This window comes from Balaenoptera acutorostrata, chromosome 9 (assembly GCF_949987535.1).
Source record: "Balaenoptera acutorostrata chromosome 9, mBalAcu1.1, whole genome shotgun sequence".
Classification (NCBI taxonomy): domain Eukaryota; kingdom Metazoa; phylum Chordata; class Mammalia; order Artiodactyla; family Balaenopteridae; genus Balaenoptera; species Balaenoptera acutorostrata.
In genome coordinates, this window is record NC_080072.1 from 68,766,860 (window position 1) to 68,793,881 (window position 27,022).

Below are 27,022 nucleotides of genomic sequence, written 5' to 3' on the forward strand. Positions count from 1 at the left end.
AGAGCACAGGCTCAGTAGTTGTGGTGCACGGGTTTAGTTGCTCCGCGGCACGTGGGATCTTCCCAGACCACGGCTCAAACCCGTGTCCGCTGCATTGGCAGGCAAACTCTTAACCACTGCATCACCAGGGAAGTCCCACTACCAATGTTTCTAATTCAATGTTTTACTCTATTTATAACATACATTTTCTTTCCTTAAAGTCTTCAAAATGAGTCAGCTTAATAGATATTTAATAGACATTTAAAAATTATATATTTGATCAATTATCTATGGTTCTGAATAATATATGCTTATGCTTTTCTCCATTTCTTTGAATAGCTGAATTAATATAAATTATTTTATGGGAAATATTAATGACAAAATACTCAGTTGGTCATGAGATAATTGAGTGAGGAATTCATAAAAATCAAAGCAGAATGTGTTTAGAGGACTGAAGAAAAATAAGATAATATTGTAATATAAGAACAGAAAGTTTAAATAGAGTTTCAGGAAAGATATTCTAATACTAAAGTCATGCTATGAAATATCTTCCCGTGGGAAGTGTGAATACTTCAGTTATTCAAAACCAGTCTGGAAACAGCATTAAAAAATATACCCTAGGGAGTAATTTTATACAGTGGTTGGGCCAACGAGGAGCCTAATAGGCCTTTACCATATCTACTTGGTATGACAAGTAAAATAGCAACTTTTATATAGTACTTGCCATTGGAAAGGAGAAATTAAAAAATAACGTGACCAGCACAGGTAACACGATTCTTTTAATAAAATGCAGTCACATTTTACTAACCTATAAAATAATAATTTCAAATTGATAATTTGAATGATAATTTTCAAATAATTTTGAAAATAAAAAATGTTATGAAGTATTGTCAGGTTCTATTACATATTTTATTGACACATATTACTTCTCTGGAAAAAGAATTCTATAAGCTGGAAAGTGGGAAAGAAAGGGAACTAATACAGTGAGAAGGAAAAAATAAATAAGAAGGAAAGCAGAAAACATCTGCTAGGCACCCTAAATGGCATCAGGCTGTAATGGGGCCAGCTCAAGGATATTATTCATGCTAAGATAAAAAAGAAATCCAGATGTTTCTCTGCCAAATGTGTTGAAGTTAACATTCTCTATTTTTGTGAATAGTGACCTTTTACTGGTAGCATTATCATTTTCAAGATATCATGTAAAAAATATTTCATTGGTTAAACTTTTGAATATCTGTTTCATAATATTTCAGTTCATTTTTCATCATTTAAAATACGTATGTCTGAAAGACAATGATGTAAACTACAACTCCAGAAACTAAGAGTACAGTTGACCATTGAACAACAAGGGTTTGAACTTCACAGGTCCACTTAGCGGATTTTTCAATAGTCAACACTACAGTACTACACAATCTGAGGTTGGTTGAATCCACCAATAGGGAACTATAGATAAGGAGGGACCATGGATACAGAGGGCCAACTATAAGTTATACTTGGATTTTTGACTGCACAGAGGGTGGGGACTCCTAACACCCCCCACCACATTGTTCAATGGGCAGTAGTAATACAATCAGCATATATTTTTGTAATATTTACAGTATTCCATATTTATTTTAAAAAATCAGGGGTCTTTAAAAATAGCAAAAGCCAACTAAATAATGTCTAAATACGTGCTTGTTTATGCTTCAGCTGAACCATCTAAATATGATTTCTTAATTTTTAGTAATAGCTGAGAACATGGGATTGTTCTGTTCTTTTACATTCATTACTGCTTATGACAACAAGAACAATTCAGTGCTTACTCTGTTCCAGGCTCTTTAATTAAATAATCCTCACAAAGACCAAGATGAATACTTTATTACCCCAAGTTTCCATATTAGGAAAATGAGGCATAAAGGAGTTAACTTGCTTTCCTAAGTTATCACAGCTGGTAGGTCCCAAAGACTTATTTCAATCTCAGGCATTCTGAATCCAGAGCTCATATTCTGAGGCTCTGTCTAAAGTATTTAGAATAAGCTTCTATAGTATCTGGGAGTCATGGAGTTAACAAAAAGTTCTAATATATTTTGTAGCACTTGTGTAATTAATTCGAAGACACTTTCAGTTGGAAATTGGCTATTACTATCTTCTCAGTAAGTGTTCTCCTGTAGTCAAAATTAAGTCTTACTTTCATTCCTACGTGCCTAGTATCAATATGATGTCATTATATAGTTCTGTGGATACCTAATGCATATTTGTCGAATAAGTTATATATTAAAATTACACAGAGAAAGATGCTCAAAAAGGGGGAGGAGCAATATTTGAAGTTACTTTTATTCTATGGAGCAAGCTTTTAAGAAAATTTAATTAGAATTTTATTTTGTGATAATTGAAGATTCACATGAAGTGGTAAAAATATAATACTGACAGCTCCCATGTACCCTTTACCTGGTTTGTCCTCATGATGATATCTTGTAAAACTATAGTACAAATACCATGATGAGGAAATCGACATTGATACAATCCATTCATCTTATTCAGATTTTTACAGTTTTACACGTACAGATGGTCCCTGACTTACAATGGTTTGACTTACAATTTTTCGACTTTACAATGGTGCAAAAGGGATATGCATTCAGTAGAAACTGTACTTTGAATTAAAAAAAAATTTATTGGAGTATAGTTGATTTACGATGTTGTGTTAGTTTCTGCTGTACAGCAAAGTGGATCAGTTATACATATACATATACCCACTTTTTTTAGATTATTTTCCCATATAGATCATTACAGAGTATTGAGTAGAGTTCCCTGTGCTATACAGTAGGTCCTTATTAGTTATCTATTTTATATATAGTAGTGTAGATATGTCAATCCCAATCTTCCAATTTATCCCTCACGCCCTTTCTCCCTGGTAACCATAAATTTGTTTTCTACATCTATGACTCTATTTCTGTTTTGTAAATAAGTTCATTTGTATCAGACTTCCCTGATGGCACATTGGTTAAGAATCCGCCTGCCAATGCAGGAGACACAGTTCGTATCCCTGGTCTGGGAAGATCCCACATGCCACAGAGCAACTAAGCCTGTGCGCCACAGCTACTGAGCCTGCACTCTAGAACCTGCAAGACACAACTACTGAGCCCACGTGCCACAACTATTGAAGCCTGCGCACCTAGAGCCCATACTCTGCAACAAGAGAAGCCACCACAATGAGAAGCCCGTGAACCGCAACAAAGAATAGCCCCTGCTCGCTGCAACTAGAGAAAGCCCCCACACATCAACAAAGACCCAGTGCAGCCAAAAATAAATAAATAAGTAAATTTATTTTAAAAAGTTCATTTTTATCATTTTTTAAGATTCCACATATAAGCGATATCATATGATATTTGTCTTTCTCTGACTTACTTCACTTAGTATGATCATCTCTCTTGATCTGTTCCTAGGCTGGCAATACATGGTAAGATACTCTAGTGATGCTGGGCAGCAGTAGGGAACCACAGGTTCTAATCAGCCATGCGATCACCAGGGCAAACAACTGATACACACAACCATTCTGTACCCATACAGCCATTCTCTTTTCTACTTTCAGGACAGTATTCAATAAATTACATGAGATGTTCAATCCTTTATTATAAAATAGGCTTTGCGTTAGAAGATTTTGCCCAACTGCAGGCTCGTGTAAATGTTCTGAGCATGTTTGAGGTAGACAAGGCTAAGCTATGATGTTCAGTAGGTTAGGTATATTAAATGCATTTTTGAATTTTGATATTTTCAGCTTATGATGGGTTTATCAGGACGTAACCCCATCGTAAGGAAGGAAGATCTGTACTCGTGTGTGTGTGTGTGTGTGTGTGTGTGTGTGTGTGTGTGTGTGTATTCAGATGTAAGCAATTTTGTCACATGTAACGGTTCATGGAACTACTACCAGTCAAGATACAAAACAGTTCCATCAATACAAGGGTATCTATTGCCTATTGTACTCTTTTAAAACCACTCCAGCTCATCCTCCTCTTCCTTAATCCCTAACAACCATGAATTTGGTCTCCATCTCTATACTTTTGCCATTTCTAGAATGTTATATGAGTTTAATTTTATAGTATAAAAGCTTTAGGTTTTTTTTTTTCTTTCTTTTTTTTCACTAGGTAAAATTCCCTGGAGATTTATCCAAGTTGTTGTATATATATCAATCCTGCCTTTTTATCCCTGAGTAGTATTCCATGGTGTGTACGTGCCATAGTTTGTTTAATCTTTCTCCCACTGAAGGACATTTTAAGTTGTTTCCAGTTTTCATCCATTACAAATGAAGCTACTATGAACTTTTGGCTACAGGTTTTTGCATTAGCATAAGTATTCATTTCTCTGGGATAAATGCCCAAGCATGCAGTTGCTGGGTCATATGGTAGTTGCATGTTTAGTCTTATAAGAAACCCACAAACTGTTCCACAGTGGCTATACTATTTTACATCTCCACCAGGAATGTATGAATGATCCAGTTTCTCTGCATGCTTGCAAGCATTTGTTATTACCACCATTTTAAATTTTAGCCATTCTGGTAGGTGTGTAGTAACATCTCATTGTAGTTTTAAGTTTCATTTCTCTAATGGCAAGCCGTATTGAACATCTTTTCCCATGCCATCAATTTATCCTTTTTAGTGGTATATAGAAGGCAAATTTTATTTACTATTTACATATCCTCTTTTGTGAAACGTCTGTTTGTCTTTTGACTATTTTCTAATTGGATTGTTCTTTGCTGGTGAGTTTTGAGAGTTCTTTATATAATCCAGATACTTATTTTTGGTTCTTTATATATTCTGGGTACTAGTCCTTGTGTAAGGTTTGCAAATATTTTCTCCCAGATCATAATTCATCTTTTAAGTTTCTTAACAGAGTCTTTTGTAGAAAAAAAGTTTTTAATTTTGATGAGGTCCAATTTATCAATTTTTCTTTTATGGATCATGCATTTGGCATCAAGTATAAGAATTCTTCCTATAGCTAGAGATCCTGAAGATTTTTTTTCTATGTTTTTTTCCTAAAAGTTTAACAGATTTATGTTTTACATTTAACTTTGTGATTAAACTTATTTTATTTTTTTTAGAAATTAACTTTTGCTATTTTATTTTATTTATTTATTAAAAAAAAGTTTTTTGGCTGTGTTGGGTCTTCATTGCTGTGTGCAGGCTTTCTCTAGTTGGGGTGAGCGGAGGCTACTCTTTGTTGGGGTGCACAGACTTCTCATTGCAGTGGCTTCTCGTTGCAGAGCATGGGCTCTAGGCACGCAGGCTTCAGTAGTTGTGGCGTATGGACTCAGTAGTTGTGGCACACGGGCTCTAGGGCATGCGGTCTTCAGTAGTTGTGGTGTGTGGGCGCAGTAGTTGTGGCACATGGACTTAGTTGCTCCACGGCATGTGGGATCTTCCCGGACCAGGGATCGAACCCATGTCCCCTGCATTGGCAGGCAGATTCTTCACCACTGTGCCACCAGGGAAGTCCCTGTGATTAATTTTAAATTAATTTAAAAATTTTTATATAACATTTAAGGTCTAGGTTGAAGTTTGTTTTGTTTTGTTTTTTAGCCCATGCATGTCCAATTGCTCCAAGACCATTTCTTGAAAAGATTATCTTTTTTCCATTGAATTGTTTTTTTCAACTTTGTTTAAAAAATCCGTTGGACATAATTTGTGTAGGTCTACTTTTTAATTCTCCACTCTGTTCCATGGAGCTATGTGAAGATTTTTTAAAAAATATTTATTCATTTTGTTTATTTATTTTGGCTGTGCCGGGTCTTAGTTGCGGCACATGGGATCTTTAGTTGCAGCATGCAAGATCTTTAGTTGTGGCTTGTGGGATCTTTTAGTTGTGGCATGCGGGCTCTTAGTTGTGGCATGCGGGATCTAGTTCCCTGACCAGGAGTCGAACCCAGGCCCTCTGCATTGGGAGCACGGAGTCTTAACCACTGGACCACCAGGGAAGTCCCATGAAGATATTTTAAGATATATTTAATACTAAGAAAAAGTGAAAATTCTAGAGTTGTAGTTAGCAAATATTTTCTGTAAAGATTCAGATAGTAAATATTTTTGCTTTTGTAGTCTCTATCAGCTCTGTTGTTGTCAGGCAAAAGCAGTCATAAATAATACATAAATGAATGGAGGTGGCTGTGTTCCAATTAAACTTCACTTACAAAAATATGCAGCAGGTTGGATTTGGCCCATAGGCTATGGTTTCCGAGGGATGTTGCTTTTGCCAATCCTTCTTCTAAAGAAGAGAGTAATAACTGAGGTAAAAATCTCATTATCCAGAAACTATTGGATATTTATAAAATACTGCTAAATTCCTTCTAGCCACTACCATGTTTCCCATGCTAATGGCCTTGTTATCATCTTAATCAATATTTCTCACATGAGTAATGTAAGGAACCATTTTAAAGGGAAAGCACTCTTGTATATTGCTAATGGTCATTTAAGTTACTCTTTACTGTGATATTACTTAAATATGTAAAAACACAGAAATAAGTATGATTTTCTTATGTATTTGTGTAAGAAAAACTATGAAGCAAATAAACTAACATTAAGAAAATTAATTTGGTGTAATGAATGAATGCCTTGTTCAAAATAAATAATTTTCTGAGGTTGAAAATGGTACTGACTCTCTTAAACAAGGACTACTTTTAGTTTGAAATGACTATGTGATGACTCAATTCTCCATAACTTTTGTCTGTGGAATTACTTTGAATAACTTGTTTAGTCAATATACTGATATTGTTGGCTTTCACTTGGCACACCTCACTAGTTACATGTAAATGGTCACATTCTTATTAGACTCTGACAATTAAAAGCTCTTCCTTGTTGTACTATTTTTATAAACACCAACTGGGTACTGAATTTATGAAGCCATTCTTATGTTTAAGATGGTTTTCACAAGATCCAGAGTATACTTATGTTAAATATCATATCATATAAATTAAATCATAAAGCTAAAAAATCTTATAGACAATAAGCCCCGTAAAGACATAAAACATCATAAAACATCATTTGGGAAATGCTGATCTTGCATCTTTCTATTTAAAGCTGGCAGTGCGGTCTTTCATGAAAATAATATCTGTCTAAACATATCTATAGGCTTTTGAAGAAATGGGTATATGTAATTTACCTACAGGTATTTGCTTTGGTATAATTAATTTATTCTGAAGGATTCACATGGAATCCTTGTCGTCAGATTCTGAATTCTAATTAGTACTATAATGTTCTTCTAAGATATAACATAATGCATTTTTGTGTTATTATTTAACAGGTGTTCACTGAATATCTACTGTGCTAGTACCAGAAATGAAAATAAAATTAATGCTTGGTCCCTGCCCTGGAGCAGTTTATTAACCAGTTTAGAAAACAAGACATTCACATTAAATTTGTAACATCAGTAGCTAACATTTATCAAAAGCTTACTATTTTCCAAGTTCTATTCTAGGGTCTTTACATGTGTTAAATGATTTACTCATACATATAACCTTATAAGGTAGGTTCTGTTTACCTACCTTAAGTAACTAAAGGACAACTAAAGTAACTAAAGGACAGAGAGTTTAAGTAACTTGCTCAAGATCCCACAGCTAATAATTGGTGAAGGTACCATTCAAAGCAGGCAATCTGATTCAATAGCCTGTGACTTTTTAAGTCTTACTCAGTATTGTTTCCTCCAAAAGGAAATTAGTGTCATCTGATTGGTTGATCAGAGCCAAGCTTTGAGTCAATTGATTCTACAGGTTGCATTTTACCATCTTACACCCCTTTGCCAATGTAGTCAGTACATTAACACAACCATTTTTGGAAATTATATATAATTGGGGAAATTATTTGGTCATTATTATGGCCAAATTTGATTACACTTTTAGGAAAAAGCTCCACTACTTAAATATTTTCAATTTTCTTTTGGGAGGCTCCTTCAGAACCACTGACCCTTTTTTGAACTGCTCTAGGTTGGACTGGTAAAGGCATTGCATTTAATGCAAAAATTTTATTTCCTGTCTGGCCATGTTGAAGCATAAAAAGAATCAGGAAAACAATGTATTACAACCAAATAAACCTACTAGAGTTGGAAATTATTTGGCTTATATTGAAATATTTTAAAGACTGTTTCTATATTCAAGTCAATTTTGACTGTTGACAATTTTAACATTCATGAATTAGTCCAATCGGGGTTAAGAGTAGTTTCTGTTTTTGATTTTCTTTTGTTTTGTAACTTCAAAAATAATATTAACAAAACAAAAAGACAACCTTCAGAATGGGAGAAAATATTTGCACAGGAAGTAACAGACAAGGGATTAATCTCCAAAATATACAAACAGCTCATGCAGCTCAATATCAAAAAAACAAATAACTCAGTCAAGAAATAGACAGAAAATCTAAATAGACATTTCTCCAAAGAAGACATACAGATGGCCAAAAAGCACTTGAAAAGATGCTCAACATCATTAATTATTAGAGAAATGCAAATCAAAACTACAATGAGGTATCACCTCACACCGGTCAGAATGGCCATCATCATAAAATCTATAAACAATAAATGCTGGAGAGGGTGTGGAGAAAAGGGAACCCTCCTACAGTGTTGGTGGGAATGTAAATTGGTACAGTCACTATGGAGAACAGTATAGAGTTTCCTTAAAAAACTAAAAATAGAACTACCGTATGACCTAGCAATCCCACTCCTGGGCATATACCCAAAGAAAACCATAATTTGAAAAGGTACATGCACCCCAATGTTCATTGCAGCACTATTTACAATAGCCAGGACATGGAAGCAACTTAAATGTCCATCAACAGAGGAATGGATAAAGAAGATGTGGTACATATATGCAATGGGATATTACTCAGCCACAAAAAAGAACAAAATAATGCCATTTGCAACAACGTGGGTGGACCTAGAGATTGTCATACTGAGTGAAGTAAGTCAGACACAGAAAAATATCAAATGATATCGATTATATGTGGAATCTAAAAAAAAGCGTACAAAATGAACTTATTCACAAAACAGAAGTAGAGTCACAGATGTAGAAAACAAACTTATGGTTACTGGGGGGAAGGGGGGAGGGATAAACTGGAAGACTGGGATTGACATATATACACTGCTATATATAAAATAGATAACTAATAAGAACCTTCTGTATAGCACAGGAACTCTACTCAATACTCTGTAATGGCCTATATGGGAAAAGAATCTAAGAAAAAAAAAAAAGAAAAGAGTGTATATATGTATATTTATAACTGATTCACTTTGCTGTATGCCTGAAACTAACACAACATTGTAAATCAACTATACTCCAATAAAAATTTTAAAAAATATTAATAGAACTTAAATTTGATGAAATGTTTTTCATTAAGTGCATTTTTACTATTGAGTAAAAAATTGTAAATATAAAACTTAGTTAACCCCTTTTTAGTGATGACCTGATAATTTGGGCTTTTTCTTCCTCTAATTCTGAGCCATTTAATTAACAACATATCACTATAATTTTATAATTGCTTGTTCCCATAACTACTAAACCATAGAAACCAAATGCTTATAGAGTAATATCTTAGTTACTCTAATAAAAGTTTTATAGTCTTATTTGTTGTGCCTATTTAATTGTTAATATAACAGTGAAGGTATACAAATATGATTGGTTTGGTTATGATTCTCAGAGAAGAAATGACGTAGGTTTGATCCTTTAAAGGAATTACTTATTTAGTCATTTTAAAACCAAAAAGAAATGTAGCCTGGGGGCAGAAGGAATAATCAGAGTGATAAAATTAGAGGAGAAATAGAATGAATTTCAATAAAATGTGAATGTTTATAACTGATATATGTATGTTTACAGCCTGAAGCTATATATCAAAGTTCTAATGACAATATGCATAAGTTAATGCATGTGAAATGAAATTATTTTGTTACACAGCTTAAGCAACGTGTGTTCAAAATGTTTATTGATTCTTTGCAATTTTAGTAATTTAATCAGCAGATTTTAGTGAAGGACATTTTTATTTGATTCAGAGATACATTGTCTCCACATTTTAACATTTTGAAATTGAGGTACCTTGTATAATCCAAGGTTCATTTGCAGCCTCAATGCCAAAACTTGGTAAAGAAATAAGTTTCCATGTGGTCCACCCTGCCTGTGAACTTAACTCTGTAGGTGCAGGTGCTTATTTATCTAATTGTCTACTCAGCTAGGTTATTTGCAAATTTGTATCCAAAACAGAAGATTGAATTTTAAATTAATTTGGAACCATAATTGTAGCCCAAAATTCATAAAAATTATTATATTGGGATGCAACACTGAAATGAAAAGTACTGGGTTCAAAAGAGCATAACACAAATCTGTAAGATGAAAACATTACAAATTGGGCAAATATTTCTTGCTAGAGCATTATCTGCATGTTTTTAAAGTATCAACCAAGTAATTTACAGTACCTAATGGGAGAGAAAATATACAAGAAGATAAAGCTAAGTTTTATTTTGTCATTGAGACATTTAAAAAAGGATTTCTGGTTACCCTCCAGGCAATGCAATTAAAGATAGGAGAAATTGCCAAATCTCTTGGAACAGATCACAGAATTTTCAAAGCTAGAAAAGGTTGGTGTGATGATTCATACATCATGAAAATCTATTCCTCAGATACTGAGCATGTAACATTCAAAGGCTTCCAGCTGACTTCCAAGAGAAGCTGTTAACTTGCAGGGATACATAAGTCCTATAGGGAGAAAAGGAAACCTTGAATTTAACTAAATCGGAAATGCAGAGAAAATCTTGATATTCCTTGATATGTCAGAAATTATACAGTGAATCCTAAATGTGATAAAGCAGTCAGGTTCATGAGCATAGAATATAAAAAGCAATATTTCTGGGTTCTGTAACTGCATATGCCTGGAAGTGATTCAGGAGAAGCTTTGGATTCTGAATTATTATGAATATTCCTATATTCTCTAAGGATAGGAAGACTTATTTCACAACTAATGTCCAAAGACCTCTAGCCTATAAATAGGACATCTCTCTTGCCTCCTAAATCAAGATGGTAATTCCAACAATAAAAGGGAGAACTAGAGCAAAAGCTAAAGAGTGAGAAGGAGATGCTAAAAGAGAAGAGTAAAATGAATAGAGGGCCTCCAGTACCTGAGAGTGACAGAGGAGCCAGCGAAAAGAGGCTGAAAGGAGGTAGACAGAGAGAAGGGAGGAAAACAAATGGAATGTAGTGTCACGAAAGCAAAGCAAAATTAATGTTTCAAGGAGGGGGGTAATCAGTTGTTAAATGCTGCTGAGATGCTGAGTAGTGTGAAGGCAGAAACGTGTCCACTGAATTTAGTTATACAGTAAGTCCCCTACATACGAACAACTTCCATTCTGAGAGCACGTTCGTAAGTCCAATTTGTTCATAAGTCCAACAAAGTTAGCCTAGGTACCCAATTAACACAATCAGTTATATAGTACTGTATTGTGGTAGGTTTATAATACTTTTCATACAAATAACATATAAAAACAAACACAAAAAATAAAGAAAACATTTTAATTTTACAGTACAGTGGCTTGAAAAGTACAGTACAACAGCTGGCCTACAGGGGCTGGCATCGAGTGAACAGGCAAGGAGAGTTACTGACTGGAGGAGGGAGAGGAGGTGGGAGATGGTAGAGCTGAGGGATCGTCAGCAATAGGAGATGGAGGCCAAGCTGCAATTTCAGTCATGCCTGACGTTGATGGCACAGGTTCTGGTTCCTTGCTGGATTCAATTCTATCTCCCCTCTTGAAAAAACGATCCAGTGATGTCTGGGTAGTAGCTCTTTTTTTTCTTGTCCTAGATGACATAGTAGCCCTGGATTGCATTCTGAACGGCTGCTGCAAGCTTCATGTACTGTTCTACGTTTGGGTCCTGTGCCTCAAAAACTAACAGTGCCTCCTCAAGTAAAGAAAATCCCCTTGCCACTTCCTGCATCGTGAATCTCTTGGGTTCTTCAGGTACTTCTTTTTCCTTTTGTCTCTCTTCGTCCTTTCTCTGGGCCTCCAATTCCATCAGGTCTTCATTAGTAAGCTCCTCATATTGCACAGCAACAGTAGTGCACAGTAAAGTATACAAAAGCACAACCACTTGTAGAGGCTGCATGCACGGGACAATGTACTCCAGACACGTGAACTAACTTATGTGATCGGACATGCGAATGCACGTTCACATCTTTGAAAGGTTGCAACTTGAATGTTCGTATGTAGGGGACTCACTGTAGAGAGCTAACTGAAACTTAAGGAAAGTGGTTTTCATGTGGTAGTGTGGTAGGAGACAGATTAAATTGTTTTGAGGAGTTAATGGGACAAAAACGTGCGACTAAAATAACTTTTCTATTAAGTCTAAATGTGCGAAGTATATGAGCTGAAAGAGCATCGGAGGTAAAATTTGTTTTTTTTAACTTTTAGATGAAAGAATTTAAAGACAAATTTGTAGAGGAATAGAGTAATTCATTGTGGTTCAAACTGCAGGTTATGACTCACTATTGTGTGGTAGCATTAATTTAGTGAATGGTGACCAGAATTAATTAAAAAAAAGGTAAAATATCAGTGTATCATGCATAGTAAGGTGATCTTACCTTGTAAAATTGTGTTTCTTTGGTACAAATTGTCAACTGCAAACCACAGTGAGATATATTTTATATATTTATACATGATACTTTTATACAGTGCATATGTTACATGTGATAAGTACATATATATGTATAATGTGAATATATTGGGTTGCAATGTAATACATATATTCCTTGTTGTGGGTCTTAGTAAAAAGAAAAAAAATACTCTGAAAGTGAAAGCATTAAATGTCAGCATAGATTCTGAAGAGTGTGGGAGGAACTGGGACTCAGATTACATGTAGAAGAATTGGCCTTCAAGAAGAGGAGAGACATGCACCTTTTTGTATCAGGAAGGCAGGAGGAGAAGGTTAGTACACATGCAGGTTAATGACAGATTTGGCAGCAGAATATTGAAGGAATTCCTGTCTGATGGCTCGAATCATTTTAGTTAAGTACAATGCAATCATCTGCTGAGAGTGAAGTGTATGGACAGGGTATCACAGCTTGTAAAGAATAAAGAACATATGAAATATTTGTTATAGAAATTAGATCAAGATGATTAGAGAATTATATTAAGATTGTGTATAGGTGAAGTTGTTGACTGACTTTATCAATCCATTTATGTACTGTCAATCCATTTATGAGTGCTTAGCTATCTGAGTATAGACATAGATGCAGGTAACAAAGATGGTTGGATTCAGGGTTGGAGCTTTTCTTGTTGGAGGCTTTAAAAGGACAAATGGACAAGGGAGGTTAGTGCATTGGCAACAAAATGATTGAAGTAAAATACTGTAGAATCAAACAAAGGTATAAGGAGTTTGATATTTGGAAGAAGTGGAGAGGTCAATGGAGCTGGAGGCTGAGACTGAAGAACAGTGAGAGTTGGGGCTCTGAGCAGGCAAATGGAAATTTTCATAAGAGAGTGAAATGTTTGTAATTTTGAAAGTGGAAATTTTTTCAGTGATAAATTATAAGGGATTGGTGGAGATGATCTGAAATATACCATTAATGATAAGAAAGTCAGGGAACCATTAAAATATGATGTTGGATAGATTGTCCATGTGGACACTGAATTTCCTGAGATGATGGTAAGAATAGAGAAGGAAAGGAATACCCTGAGCAGGGTACCAAAATCTTTAGTGAATGAGATGAATTGGACAGGAGGTTGGTAGATAAAAACAACAAAGCACAAGAGTTTTAAAAAGTGGCTGAAAGAGCTTCTGTAGAACAAGACTACAATGACAACTCAAGCCCCACTTCTAACCCATGAGAAGATGTTGCCTAAGAGTCCCAGCTCTGGATTCAGATTGCCTGGATTCCACTGCTGGCTCCATCTCTCTATACTTCTGTGACCTTGATTAATGTTACTTAATCTCTCTATGCCTCAGTTTCCCATCTCTAAAATATGAATAAAATACTTACTTTATTGGATTGCTATAATAATTAAATGAAATAAGGTTATGAAATTTATTCATGAAATAAATCCATGTACAGTATAGGTGTAGTGCTGTACATAGGAAGTGCACAATAAATGCTTGCGATTATTATGGCTATTGTTTTCTAGAACGTTAAACAATTTCTACTTGGGAGAGCTGCAGAAGTTTTCTCAGTAGTCATCCATTTTCAGTTAAAGTAATGCTTGGGGAAGCTGGTAGGATTGTAGGGACTTGCTGGTTCTATGGGGAGTGCTCCAGAAAGCCCAATGTGATTGTTTTGGAGGGAAAATAAGTGTGAGTAGGAGGGCAGGTGAGGAAACAGACGTACTGAGAATCATACAGATGAGAACAGAGCTAGGGATAGCTTAACGATCTTATGGCTTCACAGATACAATGTGAAGTCACAGTCACTGCCACAGTGGCACACCATTCACATAGACTCTACACAGGAGCTGTGGTAGAAAGCAGGGATATGAGGCATTTAGTGAATTTAGTACCAATAGTCTTTTGAGGAAGGAAAGATATTTTGGCCTTACAGAATTCACGCACTTGTGGTCTGGAAGGGAGGTCTTGTAAATGTGGGGTGGGGTGAGATATTTTCTTTCCTCCTGGAGTCATCAGCTCCAATGAGAACAACTGTGACTTGGAACTATGGATAAATGAGCACAAGCCACACGGTCTCTCATGGAAGTAAGAGGGCAGGCACTTTGGCCATAATTTCCATACATATTCAGTTGGTATAGCTACCCATCACCCTAATCACCATTGTTTCTCTATTTCCATAGAGGTTATTACCATTATCTTAAACTACTACTTGTTTACTTTTATGTTTGCTTATTTACTTGAATTTGAGGTAAAAAAAGCAATGATTCTATCTCTCTTGTTTACGATAACATCTACAGTACCTAGACAGCCACCATTATTTCTTAAATGGAGAAGATCCTCCATTCCTTTCGATCCAGGGGACTTATATAATTCTGAGGATGATATACCTCAGTCTAATATGTGAAGTTACTTTGCCTTATAAAATTTCATATTGCTGTTAAGTGCCTACTACTTGGTGTAATTTCCCATTTTGAATTTGTCTTTCTTATGATACAAAAAGTGACATCATGATGAGTGATTAAGCACCGACTCATGGTTATGTTGTACAATCGTATGAATAATTATATTCTGTCTAAATTTAGAACTATTTTCTGTGAAACTTTATACATTTTGTTCTTTTTATTAAGTCCTCTGCAAGGAAGAACATTTGGCTCATCCAAATATTCTTTACTTGAAAAGTGCTATACTTGAAAAGAGGCAGAGGAAGTATGACAACTTACTGATGCTTTCCTCACTAAATTGGCCTCTGCTCTGTAACAGCCCTCCTTAGTTTCCCCTCATGGCCCTCAAAATGAATTAAAATTAGTTTCAGGACTGGAAAGATCCGGTAGCTTCATGAAGAATTCAGAATCTATAGCATTTATTTTTTTTCTGAGAGTAAATTGTCAACTGGAAACCTTTCCTCAGTGCAAGTGAATAGACATTTCGGAAAGCACAATTTTCTGAATAATGATAAAGTGGTACCTTCATATAGATATTTGCTTTGACAGCCCTAAGGGATTGCAGGTGTTTTTTGATAGCAAAGATCATATTTAGCATTTTGAAGTTAAGCATCTGCTAAGATTCTTCGTTATGATTCATATTTTGCAGTAGGATTATAATGAATATTAACAATTCCTATATTTTGTCTTATACTCTGCTCCACTTCAGTCTACTTTGTTGAGGTTCCTTAAGACTTGATCTGGGCCCTGTTAAGTTCTCTGTCTGCACTCACCCCATTACCTGTTCTAATTTCAATATACATATATATAGATATATGTATACATATACATACACCATTCATACCTCTCTCCTAAGATTCAATATCCAATTGTCTTCCTGACATATCCACTCAAAACGGCCTAAGTTGTCTCAAATTTAACAAGTACAAGAATGAATTTATTGATTTCCTCATTCACCAAATCCAGTTTAAGTCTTTTTCTTACACTGTTTGGCATCACCATCCATTCATACTGTCTCAGAAGGCAAAGTCTGAAGTATTTTTCTTCATTATTTCCATCTATTCCATTAGGAAGGCCAGTCAAATCTACTTCAAAGATATTTTACAGTGTGCCCTCTTCTCTCTTTCTCCTTCCACCCATCTATATCAAGTCACCATTATCTCTCTCTAGATTGCAGTTGACTCTTGACAACTCAGAGGTTAGGGTCTCCAATCCTCTGCACAGTAGAAAATCCAAGTGTAACTTTCTAGTCGGCCCTTTGTATCCACATGTTTCATCTGAGATTCAGCGAACCACAGATTTTGTAGTACTGTAGTTAGTATATATTTATTGGAAAAAAATCCACATAAAAATATACCTGTGCAGTTCAAACCCAGTTGTTCAAGGGTCAACTGTACTTCAAGTGTCTCCTAACTGCGTTGACTTCAGTTTTAGTCAAGCTCTCCTTCCCAGAAAAAGATCACTTTTCTTTTCCAATTATTCGCTCTAGTAAAATAGAACTACCATACGACCCAGCAATCCCATTACTGGGCATATACCCTGAGAAAACCATAATTCAAAAAGAGTCATGTACCACAATGTTCATTGCAGCACTATTTACAATATCCAGGACATGGAAGCAACCTAAGTGTCCATCGGCAGATGAATGGATAAAGACGATGTGGCACATATATACAATGGAATATTACTCAGCCATAAAAAGAAACGAAATTGAGTTATTTGTAGTGAGGTGGATGGACCTAGAGTCTGTCATACAGAGTGAAGTAAGTCAGAAAGAGGAAAACAAATACTGTATGCTTTATATGGAATCTAAAAAAAAAACAAAAAACAAATGGTTCTGAAGAACCTAGGGGCAGGACAGGAATAAAGACACAGATGTAGAGAATGGACTTGAGGACATGGGGAGGGGGAAGGGTAAGATGGGACGAAGTGAGAGAGTGGCATGGACGTATATACACTACCAAATGTAAAATAGATAGCTAGTGGGAAGCAGCCGCATAGCACAGGGAGATCAGCTTGGTGCTTTGTGACCACCTAGAGGGGTGGGATAGGGAGGATGGGAGGGAGACACAAGAGGGAGGAGATATAGGGATATATGTATATGTATAGCTGACTCACTTTGTTATAAAGCAGAAACTAACACACCATTGTAAAGCAATTATACTCCAATAAAGATGTTAGAAAAAAGTTACCAATAAATAAATTAAAAAAAAAATCCACAGTAGGGCTCTCATGAGCCTGGCCCAGATCATATGGGCGTCTCAGATCCAAGTACTGTATCAGAGGGAAACATTGCTCCTGTTTGTCAATAGTAGCTTTTTGGAATTCTGGTTCAAGTAGGGTAAAACCCACGCAGTCCACAGGAACAGAGAGAAGGGAAAGATCATTCCCTAAAGGAACATCATGGCACTATTTCTAAGAGATGAGAAAGTGGATGTTGGGAGAACAATATATGTCCACCACTTCCACTGTTACCCTCCAATAATACATTCTCCACATATAAGTAGGCTTATTTTTAAAACTTGAGTTCCATTATTTCACTACTGTTTAAAACTCATTCATGGTTCTTATTGCATTTAGAATACATTTCCAGCACCTTTTAATGGTTATAAGACCATATGATATCGGGAATCTGTTCACTATTCAGTCTCATCCCATACCACTTTCTCCCTCACCCACTTACACTCTTAGATGAAAGTTCTTTTTAAGGCAAAGTTATTTTCCCACCTTAGGGCAGTTGCACTTGCTGTACTCTCTTCCTGGAGATATCTTGTGCTTATTCTTGCTATCCTATTACTTCTTATCCTTCATGTCACAGTTCAAATGTCACTTCTCTGGAGAGGCTCTCTCTGCCTACTCACTCCCACACTCTTAATTTTCTATTATAGAGTCTATTTCTTTCTTTCTTATGCTTCTCACAAGCTCTATACATTAGTTTCTATTGCATATCTTCCTAAATGAAATATAAGCTCTGTGAGGAGAGGAGCTATATTACTTTTAAAAAAAATTAACTTATTTATTTATTTTTGGCTGCGTTGGGTCTTTGTTGCTGCGTGTGGGCTTTCTCTAGTTGCGGCAAGTGGGTGCTACTCCTCATTGCGGTGAGCGTGCTTCACATTGTGGTGGCTTCTTTTTGTTGCATGGGTTCTAGGCACATGGGCTTCAGTAGTTGTGGCACGTGAGCTCAGTAGTTATGGCTCACGGGCTCAGTAGTTGTGGCTCATGAGCTATAGAGCGCAGGCTCAGTAGTTGTGGCACACAGACTTAGTTGCTCTGCAGCATCTGGGAGCTTCCCGGACCAGAGCTTGAACCCGTGTCCCCTGCATTGGCAGGCGGATTCTTAACCACTGTGCCACCAGGGAAGTCCCTATATTACTTTTTTTTCAAACTCAGAACTTACCACAATCTCTCTGGGTCAATATAGTCTGAATCACTAAATCCCTAAGGGCCATTTATGCCATTTTTCATTTTTTATATTTACTTACACATACCTGGGTACCTGCAATGTTGTGTAATATTTGTAATATCTAGTTGCTTTACTATTAATGTTTACAATGCTTATTCTATATCAGTATTAACAAAGTTCTTTAGTCAGTTACTCAAAATAATTATTTTCCTGTCTTTAAAATATGTATTACTCATCTCTCCCTCCCTGCACTACTACATTATATTACATTCCTTCCCTGCAACCATATAGATCTAATTTTATCCATTTTAAAATCAATATATCCTCCAGTTGTTGTCTCATGTAAGCTTTATTTTTCTGGTTTCTTTACATTTTCAATACCTTGCATGGTCTGAATAGGTCATGTTTAGAGTCTAGACCATAATTCATGAAAATGTAAGATAAAGTGATAGGATATTTTTAAAATACCAAATATAGAAGGAACAGAATACAAATGTTTCCATTTGTACTTTGGAATAAATTCAACTAAGAAGGGCATAAACTAGCAGTATTCAGTGTATAGACAACATCTGTAAATATGTCAGGAAGAAGATGCTAGTGATATTTTTAACTGGACCAAACAGCACAATAATAGTCATATAAGACTCTGTCCATTCCTTTTGTAAGACGTAAGACTTTATCACTTACTTTTGGAGTATGGAGAATATAATTTTTGTTACGTGGTAATATAATTATTAATGAAAATTAAATAATAAAATCCTTTTAAATGAGGATTAAGGAATATACCTGGCATTAAGCACTTTTAATGATAAATCAGAGTATAAATTACTTTTTAGAAGTGGGTGTATGTATCAATTTATAGTTTTTTGACTTAAAATTTAATGTGAAAGCTATTACTGTAATGTAAAATATAGCGTTGTTATTAACATCTGTATGATCTATATTTCTCAGTTAGAAACCAGATTGTTGTCAGGGGCTATGCAACAGACATGTGGAAACAAGTTCAGTGGCACAATCCTGTGGAAGAATCAATAACCAGTATTTTCAACAAGGTACCAAGAACTCTTGCAGGGATGCAGTCAAGCACAGGAATTAAGGGAACAGACAGGCATTGTGGGGAAAAAAAAGGTATTCAAGTTCACTGACAATAAAAATAGCTTTTGTATGGTAGATTTTATCCAGGCAATTTTTAAAATACCTTTCCACTCCTTCCAAAAACAGTTGGATATTTGTTAGGAGGCAAATCACCTGTCTGTGGTTATTATACCTTACAGTTCATAGAACTGTACTTAGGATGTTTCAGATCTTATCAGTAGCTTAATACTACAGGCCTTCATCTGAAGATTGTAAGGGATCTCAAAGACAAAATAATATAATCTTTTAAAGTTACCAGGCTTTATTTTCTAGAGCAGTTTTAGGTCTATAGAAAAACTGAGCAGAAATTATAGAGAGCTCTCATATAGCTCCTCTCCTCCTGCACAGTTTCCCCTATTATTGTCTTTCATTATTTTTAATGCTTCCTTAATTGTTGTACCAGAGAACCTGCAGGATTTTAATATGATCTCCATAAATAACATTTATTCCAAGCATCTCTAGATCGACAAATTTTAGAGTAATGGTTGAAAATATGGTCTTTAGTATCAAACAGTTGCATTTGTGATCAAATTCTGGTTCTGTTGCTTGCTAGCTATGGGATCTTGAACAAGTTCCTTAAGTCTTTTGAGACTCAAATCCATTGTCTGTAATGTAGGAATAACAATATCTACCTCATGAGGTTGATGTGGGAATTAAATTAGATTGTGATACAATATCTATCTTAATAAAGAGCGGGTGCTATTATTCTTATTACAAATGAATAAATGTCTCTTTTTTTTTTAACAAGTAATGGTATGGAACTTCAGGAATATTTAAGGAAAAATTTAAGGAAACATAATTTATGGCAAAAAGGAAAAGTACAATAGTGTAGTACAAAAGAAAAATCACAGGCTTTGGAATGAAACTGTTTGAAACTGGGTGACTTTGAAAAAGTAGTTTAAATTGCCTGATTCTCTATTTTTTCAACTTAAAAATGGAAATATTATTACTTATATTTTCTCTTGAGAATTAAATGAGACAATATATGTAAAGTATCTTCCAAAGTGTATTTAACATAACTGGCCAAAGTATATGATTATACCTCTATAAGGAACATGCATATGTAATCTTTTCAGATTGTGTGAGATAATAAAATGTAAATATGGTAAGTGTGAGCTATTTCATGTACTTTATTTGGATATTCAGTAAAGCTTTTGATAAGTTTCTATACCAAGAGCTACATAAATATAAAACTCCTAACAGATTTCTAGTTTTGATTTTATTATAAATGACTTTACTAAGGTATTACAGGTAAACAGAAATAGCCAGAACTCATGGACAGTTGTGTTGTCGTATACCCTCACCCTTTTCACTCTAAATTCAAATGGCTGCACAGTTCTCACAGTTCTCAAATGTGATCTTGGGTTAGTTTCCTACCTTTCTATGTTTTCATAACTCAACTATAAATACTTATTATGACCACAACTTAATAAAGTAATTATGTATGTAAATATATTTGTGTGTGTATGTACATACAAAGCTTTGGCATGACACCTGAAAGGCAAACAACTAAGCCAACAAACACAGTATAGAATGTTGTTGGAAGAAAAGAGATTAAGGTTCTCTTCTCCTTTATAGTGGAAGGTTTTTCTTCTGTCCTTTGCATCTGGAATGTTAACACCAAGTATGTGTTCTGTTTGGGAAGCCCTCCACTTGGAAAAGTCAAACAGATCTATATGGTAGGCCAAGAGTAAAGGAGACATGGAATGAATTTGTGGAGATGACCCTGTCTAGGATTTAAGAGTGAGAGTTGAAAATGTTATTGTATTTTCAGGAGAAGAGAGTAGACAGGGTTTTTGAGCAGAGGATTAGCTAAGAATTAAGAATATACTTAAAGGTGGTATCTCTGACATCATATTTCTCAGGAACTTTTAGCATAGTCTTTCGACAGTAGGAGGCACATATCCCAGGAGGCTGATATTTGAAGGAAATAAATTTCTGGCTAATGATTAACAAAGCACTTGTTTGTTTTTCCCCCCAAGGGATTCAAAGTACAGTCGACCCTTGAACAACATGAGTTTGAGGGCTTCCCTGGTGGCGCAGTGGTTGAGAGTCTGCCTGCCAATGCAGGGGACACGGGTTCAAGCCCTGGTCTGGGAAGATCCCACATGCCACGGAGCAACTAGGCCCGTGAGCCACAGCTACTGAGCCTGCGCGTCTGGAGCCTGTGCTCTGCAACAAGAGAGGCCGCGACAGTGAGAGGCCCGTGCACGGCGATGAAGAGTGGCCCCCACTTGCCGCAGCTAGAGAAAGCCCTCACACAGAAATGAAGACCCAACACAGCCAAAATAAATAAATAAATAAATAAATAAATAATTAAAAAAAAACAAAAAACATGAGTTTGAACTGCACGGTCTACTTATATGCGGGTTTTTTTTCAAGAGTAAAAATTATAGTACTATGTGATCCATGGTTGCTTGAATCCTTGGATATGGAGTAACAGAGAATAGGGAAGGCCTACTTATATTATTTTAAGATTTTTGACTGTGCAGAGGGTCGGTGCTCTTGGCCCCAGCATTGTTCAAGGGTCAACTGTACTTTAACATTTTTAATGACAATATTTGATAATATATGTTGGTTTTGTTTTATTTGCTTTGTTTTGTTTTACAAACAGCACTAAGTGATGAAGTAGTGTAAAATCTAAGTTCTGAGAGACTTAGAGACAAATAAAGACATTAACTTTTAGGTAACTTAGGATCTTGTCCAAAATCTTACAATCCTTAGTGACCAGAGCATGGACTGGAACCCAGGTTTCCCAGCCAAGTGCTCTTCTCAAGTCACCATGCTGAAGTAGTAGGTGGGGTTCTATGTTATTAAGTGCAGAAATACATTTAGACAAAAATGCTCCAAACAATATCTACAAGGAATAAATATTAAGATTTAGGTAAGCATTAAATTTTCAAAAGGAAGCTTTCAGAAGTGCTGATAACATTTGAAGAGTGATTACTCATAGTTGCTTTGTGGTGGATCTGTCTTTGCAGGACTTGGAAGATCATGATGGGGAAATTACTACATGAATAGGTTTAGCGGTTTGGGCCCTCAGCTTGTCTTTTCATCAGGCTAAAAGTTCCTCTCCTTTTCTGTCTGGAAGCTACACATTAAAAGATATAGCTCTGAATCATTCTAAGAAGATAATCTTTTTCTATTTTCCAATCATTTCAACTGTTTGATAGTATTTAAAAAAATAAGGACTTCCCTGGTGGTTCAGTGGTTAAGACTCCATGCTTCCACTGCAGGGGGCATGGTTCCATCGCTGATCAGGAAACTAAGATCACACGTGTGCGGCCAAAAAAAGAAAACTAAAAAAATTTTTAAAAAATACCTATTGAATGAGGTGTACAATTTCTTCAGTACTGAACATTTTTTTTTAATTTATTTTTTTATATTTATTTTTGGCTATGTTGGGTCTTCGTTTCTGTGCGAGGGCTTTCTCTAGTTGTGGCAAGCGGGGGCCACTCTTCATCGCGGTGCGTGGGCCTCTCACTATCGTAGCCTCTCTTGTTGTGGAGCACAGGCTCCAGACGCGCAGGCTCAGTAGTTGTGGCTCACGGGCCTAGTTGCTCTGCGGCATGTGGGATCCTCCCAAACCAGGGCTCGAACCCATGTCCCCTGCATTATCAGGCAGACTCTCAACCACTGCACCACCAGGGAAGCCCCAATACTGAACATTTTTGCAATATCTGACAAAAATGTAAAATTCAAAGTGTTTACACATTTAAAATATGTACAGCATGTTTTTATAAAAATCTAATATTTGTTTAGTTATGTAGAAATAGATAAATACATGAGGAAAGGAAGTGAACCATAAACTCATTGACAAATCATGAAAAATAACTGTTTCACATCAGTGCATATTACCCAGAATATGTTTTTTAAATTTCTTAAAGACAATCATGCAGCCTGTGGAACAAAAACCACATTCAGAGAAAGATAGACGAGATGAAAAGGCAGAGGGCTCTGTACCAGATGAAGGAACAAGAGAAAACCCCAGAAAAACAACTAAATGAAGTGGAGATAGGCAACCTTCCAGAAAAAGAATTCAGAATAATGATAGTGAACATGATCCAGGACCTCAGAAAAAGAATGGAGGCAAACATCGAGAAGATGCAAGAAATGTTTAACAAAGACCTAGAAGAATTAAAGAACAAACAAATAGAGATGAACCATACAATAACTGAAATGAAAACTACACTAGAAGGAATCAATAGCAGAATAACTGAGGCAGAAGAACGGATGAGTGACCTGGAAGACGGAATGGTGGAATTCACTGCTGTGGAACAGAATAAAGAAAAAAGAATGAAAAGAAATGAAGACAGCATAAGAGACCTTGGGGACAACATTAAACGCAACAACATTCGCATTATAGGGGTCCCAGAAGGAGAAGAGAGAGAGAACGACCAGAGAAAATATTTGAAGAGATTATAATCAAAAACTTCCCTAACGTGAGAAAAGAAATAGCCACCCAAGCCAGGAAGTGCAGCGAGTCCCATACAGGATAAACCCAAGGAGAAACATGCCGAGACACATAGTAATCAAATTGGCAAAAATTAAAGACAAACAAAAATTATTGAAAGCAGCAAGGGAAAAATGACAAATAACATACAAGGGAACTCCCATAAGGTTAACAGCTGATTTCTCAGCAGAAACTCTACAAGCCAGAAGGGAGTGGCATGATATACTTAAAGTGATGAAAGGGAAGAACCTACAACCAAGATTACTCTACCCAGCAAGGATCTCATTCAGATTCGATGGAGAAATCAAAAGCTTTACAGACAAGCAAAAGCTAAGAGAATTCAGCACCACCAAATCAGCTCTACAACAAATGCTAACGGAACTTCTCTAAGTGGGAAACACAAGAGAAGAAAAGGACCTACAAAAACAAACCCAAAACAATTAAGAAAATGGTCATAGGAACATACATATCGATAATTACCTTAAACGTGAATGGATTAAATGCTCCAACCAAAAGACACAGGCTCACTGAATGGATACAAAAACAAGACCCATATATATGCTGTCTACAAGAGACCCACTTCAGACCTAGGGACACATACAGACTGAAAGTGAGGGGATGGAAAAAGATATTCCATGCAAATGGAAATCAAAAGAAAGCTGGAGTAGCAATACTCATTTCAGATAAAATAGACTTTAAAATAAAGAATGTTACAAGAGACAAGGAAGGGCACTACATAATGATCAAGAGATCAATCCAAGAAGAAGATATAACAATTATAAATATATATGCACCCAACATAGGAGCACATCAATACATAAGGCAACTGCTAACAGCTATAAAAGAGGAAATCGACAGAAACACAATAATAGTGGGGGACTTTAACACCTCACTCACACCAATGGACAGATCATCAAAAATGAAAATAAATAAGGAAACACAAGCTTTAAATGACACAATAGACCAGATAGGTTTAATTGATATTTATAGGACATTCCATCCAAAACCAGCAGATTACACTTTCTTCTCAAGTGCGCAAGGAACATTCTCCAGGAGAGATGATATCTTGGGTGACAAATCAAGTCTTGGTAATTTTAAGAAAATTGAAATCATATCAAGTATCATTTCCGACCACAATGCTATGAGACTAGCTGTCAATTACAGGAAAAAAAACTGTAAAAAATACAAACACATAGAGGCTAAACAATATGCTACTAAGTAACCAAGAGATCACTGAAGAAATCAAAGAGGAAATAAAAAAATACCTAGAACAAATAACAATGAAAACACCATGAACCAAAACCTATGGGATGCAGCAAAAGCAGTTTTAAGGGGAAAATTTATATCAGTACAATCCTACCTCAAGAAACAAGAAAAATCTCAAATAAACAACCTAACCTTACACCTAAAACAATTAGAGAAAGAAGAACAAAAAAACCTCGAAGTTAGCAGAAGGAAAGAAATCATAAAGATCAGACCAGAAACAAATGAAAAAGAAATGAAGGAAACGATAACAAAGATCAATAAAACTAAAAGGTGGTTCTTTGAGAAGAGAAAGAAAATTGATAAACCACTAGCCAGACTCATCAAGGAAAAAGGGTGAAGGCTCAAATCAACAGAATTAGAAATAAAAAAGGAGGAGTAACAACTGACACTGCAGAAATACAAAGAATCATAAGGGATTACTATAAGCAACTACATACTAATAAAATGGACAACCTGGAAGAAATGGACAAATTCTTAAGATAAGCACAACCTTCCGATACTGAACCCGGAAGAAATAGAAAATATAAATAGATGAATCACAAGCACTGAAATTCAAACTGTGATTAAAAATCTTCCAACAAACAAAACCCAGGACCAGATGACTTCACAGGCAAATTCTGTCAATCATTTAGAGCAGAGCTAACACCTATCCTTCTCAAACTCTTCCAAAATATAGCAGAGGTAGGAACACTCCCAAACTCATTCTACGAGGCCACCATTACCCTGATACCAAAACCAGACAAAGATGTCACATAAAAAGAAACTACAGACCAATATCACTGATGAACATAGATGCAAAAATCCTCAACAAAATACTAGCAAACAGAATCCAATAGCACATTAAAAGGATCACACACAATGATCAAGTGGGGTTTAACCCAGGAGTGAAAGGATTCTTCAGTATACACAAATCAATCAATGTGATACACCATATTAACAAATTGAAGGGTAAAAACCATATGATAATCTCAATAGATGCAGGAAAAACTTTCGAAAAAAATTCAACACCCATTTATGATAAATACCCTCCAGAAAGTAGGCATAGAGGGAACCTACCTCAACATAATAAAGGCCATATATAGCAAACCCACTGTCAACATCGTTCTCAATGGTGAAAAACTGAAACCATTTCCTCTAAGATCAGGAACAAAACAAGGTTTCCCACTCTCACCACTATTATTCAACATAGTTTTGGAAGTTTTGGCCACAGCAATCAGAGAAGAAAAAGAAAAGGAATCCAAATAGGAAAAGAAGAAGTAAAGCTGTCACTGTTTGCAGATGACCTGATACTAAAATAGAGAATCCTAAAGATGCTTCCAGAAAACTACTAGAGCTAATCAATGAATTTGGTAAAGTAGTAGGATACAAAATTAATGCACAGAAATCTCTTGCATTCCTATACACTAATGATGAAAAATCTGAAAATGAATTTAAGGGAACACTCCCATTTACCATTGCAACAAAAAGAATAAAATACCTAGCTATAAACCTATCTAAGGAGACAAAAACCTGTATGCAGAAAACTATAAGACACTGATGAAAGAAATTAAAGTTGATACAAACACATGGAGAGATATACCATGTTCTTGGATTGGAAGAATCAACATTGTGAACATGACTCTACTATCCAAAGCAATCTACAGATTCAGTGCAATCCCTATCAAACTACCAATGGCATTTTTCACAGAACTAGAACAAAAAATTTCACAATGTATGGAAACACGAAAGACCCCGAATAGCCAAAGCAATCTTGA

At 35.7% G+C, this 27,022-nt stretch overlaps 1 long non-coding RNA gene across 3 annotated transcripts in view; it reads left to right on the plus strand.

Moving 5' to 3' along the window:
• LOC103001966 (uncharacterized) overlaps positions 1–27,022 on the plus strand; it is a 164,282-nt gene that overhangs the window by 21,301 nt on the left and 115,959 nt on the right. Inside the window, exons 5-6 of one of the 3 annotated variants that reach the window (XR_009009261.1) lie at positions 11,775–11,931; positions 21,532–21,814. This is a non-coding gene — a long non-coding RNA (uncharacterized LOC103001966). Of the gene's footprint in view, positions 1–11,774; positions 11,932–19,366; positions 20,373–21,531; positions 21,815–27,022 lie in introns of those variants that run through there. The other 2 variants (XR_009009260.1, XR_009009262.1) reach the window with 2 other exon arrangements.